We start from the raw sequence: 7,803 nt of genomic DNA on the forward strand, positions 1-7,803 counted from the left end.
ACACTTGACAAATTTGCAATTGAGAAGATTTATTGGTCCTATACATGCCATAGCTGTAAATCAGCCAGGTGTTACAGCTTTCTCCTACCTCATCAGGCTCTGTCTGATGAATGGATTCCTTCAAATGCTGATTAATCTGCTGTGCCTTTTTGGCAGAGTTTTTGGTTTTATTAGCAATCTTCGGCTTTTCATAACACTGTCACTGTACTGTGCCATGAAAAGTCGATGATTCACATCATACAACTATAAATTTCAAATGTGTTATTATCTGCAGAGAATAAAACTCAGCATGCTCACTTTGGACAGGTAATGTGAAGCACCATTATTCAGTTCAGCAACTGATGCCAAATGGTTCCAGTAGAAGAACTAGATCTGATCAAAGAACACGTTTATTTATTATTTCTAGCAGTTGATGTATTAATGTAATTACTAATCTGAAGATGATCAGATAAGCAGTGATTTTTTTTAGCAGTCACTAATGGGAGTTAATTCTGGATTTTTAATAATTGGAGGAAAAAGACAAAAACCAGATCTTGAAGAATCAGTGAAGCAGTCTTGAATTAGTATTTTTATAAAAATTGTCAATGGTTTTATCAGTTTCATATTATATCGCTGCTGTTGTGGGAGCAGTTGTTGGGGTAGCTACTTGTGTTGCCAGGGCAGCTACTCTGAATGATGTAGAAAGGAACTGCAAATGCTGGTTTAAACTGAAGATAGACAGAGAATGCTGGAGTAACTCAGCGGGACAGGCAGCAGCTCTGTAGAGAAGGAATGGGTGACTTTTCGGGTCAAGACTCTTCTTCAGAATGCTGTTGGTTGCAATAATCTGTGCAGCCAACAGCAATGAGGCATTGTATGGCAGATAGGCTCACTGCCTCAATCCATATCATGGCATAAACATTGCCATAATGGAAAGCTTGATTTCCCTCACGACATACAATTATTGTGCAAGATTTTAATTTGCATATTTTTAGGATTAATCAAACTGGCAAGGTAACCATGGAAAATAAATATGGGGATTGTTTCCTAGAGCTACACCTTACGGAACAGGCCATTTAAAATGTTGTCAAGTGAAATGTTCCAGTTTGAGGGCGAATACCTTGAGTCCAAAACCTGTGTCCTCAACATTAAAAAGGGCAAACACAAAAGTATCAAGAAAAGTAATGCAGAATAACTGGGAAAGGCAAGTTCAGTGGATGAGAAGTGGCAGGAATTTCAGAATGCTCAGCAAAAAATTATCCTGATTAGAAAAAGGGACTCAATGCGAAAGATGAACCATATGAAGTTAATAAAGATGGTCAAGACAAATCTTAAATAAAAAACCAAGACAGACTGTTATTAAATAAAAAGAGAACATAAATGAGTGGAGTACAGAGGGTCTAGGTGCCTCTCACACACCAGGTGGTCACACTGGCTTCAATAACCTTGACTACTTTACAATATTTATTTCATGGAACTGCCTGAGGTGCAAATACAAAGAAACCCTTAGTGAGGCAGACAGACAACAAAGAATAAAAGGCAGAGGCAGTAGATAGAAGCGATCTGGAAGATGAAGTACTGCAGTGCTGTGGGGAAAGAGAGGGGAAAGGGCGGCTAACTGGACAGCTCTTTCAAAGAGCCGGCAGAGGCAGGATGGGCAAATGTGCTCTTTCTGCACTGTAGGATCCTTTAATTTTTGGCATTATAACTGGCATGTACAATTCCAATATCTGAGCACTTGTTTTACCTTACAAATTGAGATGCAAGCTTAAGGATGCCTGTAGGACATGCTGGGAGCATACACGGCCATTTTTCTCCCAAGGAGATGGTAAAAGCCCTAAAGAGCTGGAGAGCAAGTAGAAAAATAAGAAATTATAAAAATTGATTGCAGAAAGAGAAATAGCATTACTTGCAGGCATAGCAAGGGAATATCGTTGCAACAAAAGTTGGATTTATGTCAAGGATAAAAGTAAGGCAAAAGATGACTGGTATCATTCTTTTGTAAAGTAATTTAGTAAGGAAGCCCGACTGTGGAGCTGCTATTTATCTCGTGGAATATAGGATTTATTTTTGTCAGTTCTTTTAACAAGAACTAAGATATTTGTCTGAAAGTTATGGATAGCTAAATGTGGTGTTAAATACAACCATCATAAAACTATCCTTATTATCAATCTGGTATCAAAAAAAACAATGTTGTTAATAAATTTTAATTAATTAGGATTCTTCTCCCTCAATAAATTATCTCACTAAAATTTCTATTCAGTGATTTATTACTGAGTAATCTTACCGAGTGCTAACAAGATACCAAGTTTCACACATGTGCTCTGCAACACAGATTTATAGAAGACACTGGTAGTCATTTATCATTTGACTGGGGCATTTCAGAATATCGAGAGCCAAATGCTGGATACATTTCAAATCCAGTACATCAATCTTATGCTAGTCAAGGGCAGCACAGTGGTGCAGCTGGTAGAGCTGCTATGTAAAGCGATGTAAAGCGCCTTGAGTATTAGAAAGGCGCTATAAAATCCCATCCATTATTATTATTATTATTAAAGGGACTGTCCCACTGCGGCAACCTAATTGGCGAGTTTAGAAGAGTTTAGGAGAGTTTTTTTAAATGTCATGTTGAAGACCTCCTTCGACTGTGTAGAAGACTGCAGTTGGACAGCCCCTTAACAGCGACAGAGACCCAGGTTCAATCCTGATCTCAAGTGCTGCCTGTATGAAGTTTGCATGTTCTCCCTGAGACTGCGTGGGTTTCCTCTGGGTGCTCCAGTTTCCTCCAACTTCCCATAGATATGTGGGTTTGTAGATAAATTGGCCTCTGTAAATTGGCTCTGTAAATTGTCCCCTAGTGTGTAGGGAGTGAATAAGAATGTAGGATAACATAGAACAGGTGTGAATGGGTGATCGATGGTCAGCGTGGACTCCATGGGCCAAAGGTCATGTTTCCATGAGGTATCTCTAAGCTAATGTAAGAGTGGAGCATTTTGCATGTCCTCTTTCATTTAAATGGGCTGCTAAGCTTCATTAAAAGGGAAACAAAGTGTGTTTATTTAATTCTATTTTATTTTGATTAATATTAATATTTTAAGTAATGATAGTTAATTGCATTTTTAAATAAATTTTGTTTTTTAGTATTTACTTTTAGATTTGAAAATCACATTATTTCAACTGTTTCTAAATGCCTCTAATCATCGGAGATATTTGAAAATAATAAAATGGCCTTCAGGAAGCGCAAGGTATGAGAAGTCAACAGGAGCAGTCTGTGGGTGGGGTCTCAGTCTGCACTGCAAGAAGCCTTGCTGCCATTCAGACAAGGATTGCAGCAGGGAGCTTCAGTGTCATTGGGAGCCTCACAGTTACAAAGGGTTAGTGCAACCATGGGGGCTGGTGTGGATTGGGTCCAGAGCAATATACACTATCCAGAACAGTGATGCCTCTAGTAATAAAACCTATACAATTAAGGTTTTAAGATCATAACTTCAATCGAAGTAAATTTCTCATCCGTAGTAGTTTATTATTGTCTGCACTTTAATCCTCAGAGGGGAGCCATTAGCCATTTAAAGTTCACATTATGCCCTTCACCAACACACACTCTCTCTCTCTCCCTCTCTCTCTGACATTTAATATTTTAAATTAATATGCAGGCCAAAGCATAATCACATTTCATAACCAACTACAATTGGCAAATGTTGTTTCGTGAACAGTGTTAACATAGGAATCATTTTGCTTCCTAATGTCAGCTGAAAATTACATGGCTTTTGTTTATATGTTGGCCTATTCAAAATTAAACAATTTGGAGTATATTTTTAAGGAGTTATTTCTTTCAAATATTTTGAGATTCTCTATCCCATTCTTGTGAATGAGCAGATAGACAATGTTAGTTTTCTATCTGATTTAGTTGATCTGGTATGAAATTTCCCAGGTAATGCAAGATCAAGTTAGGGTGGTTGCTAAATAGGGCAAGTTTGGGTGGCGCAACGGTAGAGTTGCTGCCTTACAGCGCTGGAGACCCAGGTTCGAACCCAACTACGGGCACAGTCTGTATGGAGTTTGTACGTTCTCCCCATGACTGCGTGGGTTTTCTCCTAGATCTTTGGGTTCCTTCCACACTCCAAAGACGTACAGGTTTGTAGGTTAATTAGCTTGGTATAGGTGTCATTTGTCCTTAGTGCGTGTAGGATAGTGTTAATGTGCGAGGATCGCTGGTCGGCGCAGTCTCGGTTGGCTGAATAGCCTGTTTCCGCGCCGTATCTCTAAACTAAACTTAACTAAAGTTACTGGGAGGGTGAAGCCAATGACGAGGAGCGAGTAGCAAGGCCAGTAGGAACGAGAGGGAACTGGGGTCTGGTCTAGTGCGCTCTCGTGGATGGCTGCAGGAGGCACCCCCAGGAAATAAAGGTGGACGGTCGAGGAGTGGGACATGGTATCCAAGGAAGGAGATGCCTGGAGGCCCGCAACAGACTGGAACTTGACTAGAACAGGCACCACTCATAGGAACTAGAGCATGGACTTTGAAAATTGTGCCAAAACATGACACCTCTTGCATGCAGGCTCAGTAGACTATTTCTGTAGCGTTGATAATCGGTAAGGGGGGTATGACAATACTCAACTGGATTGCTTGTAAGATAAATGTAATCGTGTTAGCACTTCACACGTGTGACAATAAAAGCACCATTGAACCATATTAAATGCCTCCAAAAATGATGTTTTGTAATGTAGTTTTAAGAATAATACAATCTTGACAAGTGACTTTTGAAGAAATTTAAACACATTTGAAATTATTCTATTCTTTGCAGCTTAAATTGATATTGATAACATGCAATTTTTATATGTCCAAATAACCTGCCATCGATTACATCTGCTTGCAAAAGTTCTGAGGATCCGAATTGACCTTTGGTACCTAGAATTTATCACTCTTGGATGAGTTTTGACAACGGGTGCAGATATGCCTGAGCACAGGAACATTAGAAGTGAGTCCTTTGAGTCTGCTTTACAATTCAGTAAAATCCTGGCTGACCTGATGTTAGCTTCAGATCCACTTTTATTTACTATTTTCTTTGCAATAATAGGCAATATTCCATTTCTCTTCCTAATTATTTAATATTCCTCCCTGCTAACTTCCTATCTTTCACGTAGGAGGACACACAAGATTCCTTTATACTGCACCATTTTGTAGACTGTCACCATGTAAATAGTATTCTGCTTTTCTATTTTTCAAAATCTCCCATGTCCTCACATTGCACACCATTTGTCAAATGTTTGTGCACCTGTGTAACCTTTATGATATTACGATTTCAGCATTAACCAATTAACACTAGATTTATTTATGTTTCCATATAACTGCCCTGCATTAAATCATATATATGTTGCGTGACTGGAATTACATGTAATTCAGATAGTATTGTGGTGGTAGTTTCTTTTGTACCGAACAGTCGTGAATTGGTTAGTGCTTTTTTTTACTATAACTTTTTAAGATTACCTTACTGGTACTAGCTCAAAAAATCATCAAATTCCATCTTACAACTTGGCATAGTGGCATTTGAATCCCCAATAAATGCAGCATTTCAAAAATAAACTCCAAAGAATTCAAAACCCTGGTCTTCCTGATCAGTATAGACCAGCAGTATAGATCGCTCTACTGAGATATAGAGACATAGACATAGAAAATAGGTGTAGGAGTAGGCCATTCGGCCCTTCGAGCCTGCACCGCCATTCAATATGATCATGACTGATCATCCAACTCAGTACCCTGTACCTGTACCAACTGAGATGGACAAATTATTGGTGTTCTTCTGTTAAACTCTTCCAATTGTTACCTCCTGCAGGAAAACATTCCTAAGTTCACCAATATTGAAATATCTTTCCCGCATAATGTTGTCTCTGACACTTGGTGAAATTGTTCTTTATTATTTTTCAATTAACAAATTGAAGAAATAGAACGAGAAGTAAGCTATTTCTCCCCGCGTATCTAATCCTCTATCTTGGTGCTATTTTTCTTCACTAACCCCATTCCCTCAATATCTAAAAGACTTGGATATATTCAATAACTCTCTTGGATCAAGAATACCAAAGATTCATAATGGACCTGGTGAAAAAATGTGCATATTTAAATATCACCAGCAACTTGTCCTGGACTAGCTATATCAAAACAATGGCCAAGAAAGTACACAAGTGCCTTAGAAGGCTGTGGAAGTTTGGCATGTCCCCAACAACTTTCACCAACTTCTACAGATGCACTGCAGAAAGAATTTTATCGGGATACATCACAGCATAGTTTTGTAACATCTCCATGCAAGATCGCAAGAAATTGCAGAAAATTGAGGAAGCAGCTGAGACTATCACACAAACAAACCTCCCTTCCATTGACTCCATCTACACTTCATGCTGCCTGGGCAAGGCTATCTGCATAATCAAAGATGTGATTCACCCCAGTCACTCCCTCTTCTCCCCACTCTCCAAGCAAGAGGTACAGAAGTTTGAAAATGCACACCTCCAGATTCATGGTAGACAAAAATGCTGGAGAAATAGAATAATGTTCGGGTGAGGCAGCATCTATGGAGCGAAGGAAATGGGCGATGTTTCGGGTCGCGACCCTTCAGATTCGTGAACAGTTTCTTCCCAGCTGTTATAAGGCAATTGAGCCATCCTATCAGCAACTAGAGAATGGCCCTGAGCTATTACTAGCTCGACTAGCTTTACTGTACTGATTGCACTAAACGTCATTCCCGTTATCATGTATCTGTACACAGTGGGCGGCTCAATTGTAATCATGTATAGTCTTTCCGCTGTCTGGTTAACACGCAAAAAAGCTTTTCATTGTACCTCTGCACACAGAACAATAAACTAAACCAGACAAAAAAAAGTGGCTTCTGTACAATCATAAATTCAATTCAGAATGTTTATATATTCTTTACAAAGTAACTGCAAGCTCATACTGCATCTTTCCCTTTGATCTAACTAATGTACTTGAGTTTGACGATTATATTTATGAACAGTAGTATCTGATCTGACTGGATAGCATGCAAAACAAAGCTTTTCACTGTTCCTCGGTACACATCACTAATAGAACTAAATCTAAACCTAATCCTATGTGCCTGTGATGCTGTTGCAAGCAAAAAATGTCATTGTACCTGTACCTCACTGTACTTGTGCAAATGACAATTAAACATGAACTTTTATTGTGGAGATGAACAAGATCGCTATGTAATAAATTAAATGTTCACTCTTCTGGCAGACATAATTAACTTTGTGCATTGTATTTTATCAATCAGAATTAAAATTTCTGCAGATTCTGTTGGAAATTACATATCAGTTTTCCAGAAAGAAACAGATAAATTGCAAAAGGAGACATAAATCATAATTTATATAAATTACTAATCTTACACTATTTTCAGGTGGGATAATGCCTTAAAGTGATTGTATAGAACACTCAAAGTGCAAGTGTCTGAATTGTTGTTGCTTACTTTCAATATTGTCAACTGTAAAGTAGAAGTTCACCTAAACCTATTTATTTAAAGTATACTAATGAGTTTATCCTACAAATTAGTTTCAGTCTGAACCATGGACAAACAGCCATTGTTTTTCCAACAATTACTGTTGGTGGAAAATAATGAGATTTAATTTACTGCTACGTATGACTATCTCTGGTCTGTTACCCACAACCCAAACCAACTGAGACTGAAGAGACTGCCGTTGCTGGAATCTGGAACAGTTGGAGGAATTCTGCAGATCCAGCAGCATCTATGGAGAGAAAGGAAAGTGGTGCTGATGCAGGACCTCAACCCAAAACATCGACAACTTCCTTCTCCTCACATA

The 7,803-nt window shown here is 38.6% G+C and overlaps 1 long non-coding RNA gene across 1 annotated transcript; it reads right to left on the reverse strand.

Annotated features, from left to right (window-relative positions):
- Positions 1-5,405: 5,405 nt before the first annotated feature.
- Positions 5,406-6,489, reverse strand: LOC116977754. Its single transcript, XR_004413296.1, has 2 exons — positions 5,750-6,489; positions 5,406-5,623 (listed from the first exon to the last, which is right to left on the reverse strand). It is a non-coding gene; the product is annotated as an uncharacterized LOC116977754 (long non-coding RNA).
- Positions 6,490-7,803: the final 1,314 nt, after the last annotated feature.

Source organism: Amblyraja radiata, chromosome 10, assembly GCF_010909765.2.
Source record: "Amblyraja radiata isolate CabotCenter1 chromosome 10, sAmbRad1.1.pri, whole genome shotgun sequence".
In the NCBI taxonomy this organism is placed as follows: Eukaryota; Metazoa; Chordata; class Chondrichthyes; order Rajiformes; family Rajidae; genus Amblyraja; species Amblyraja radiata.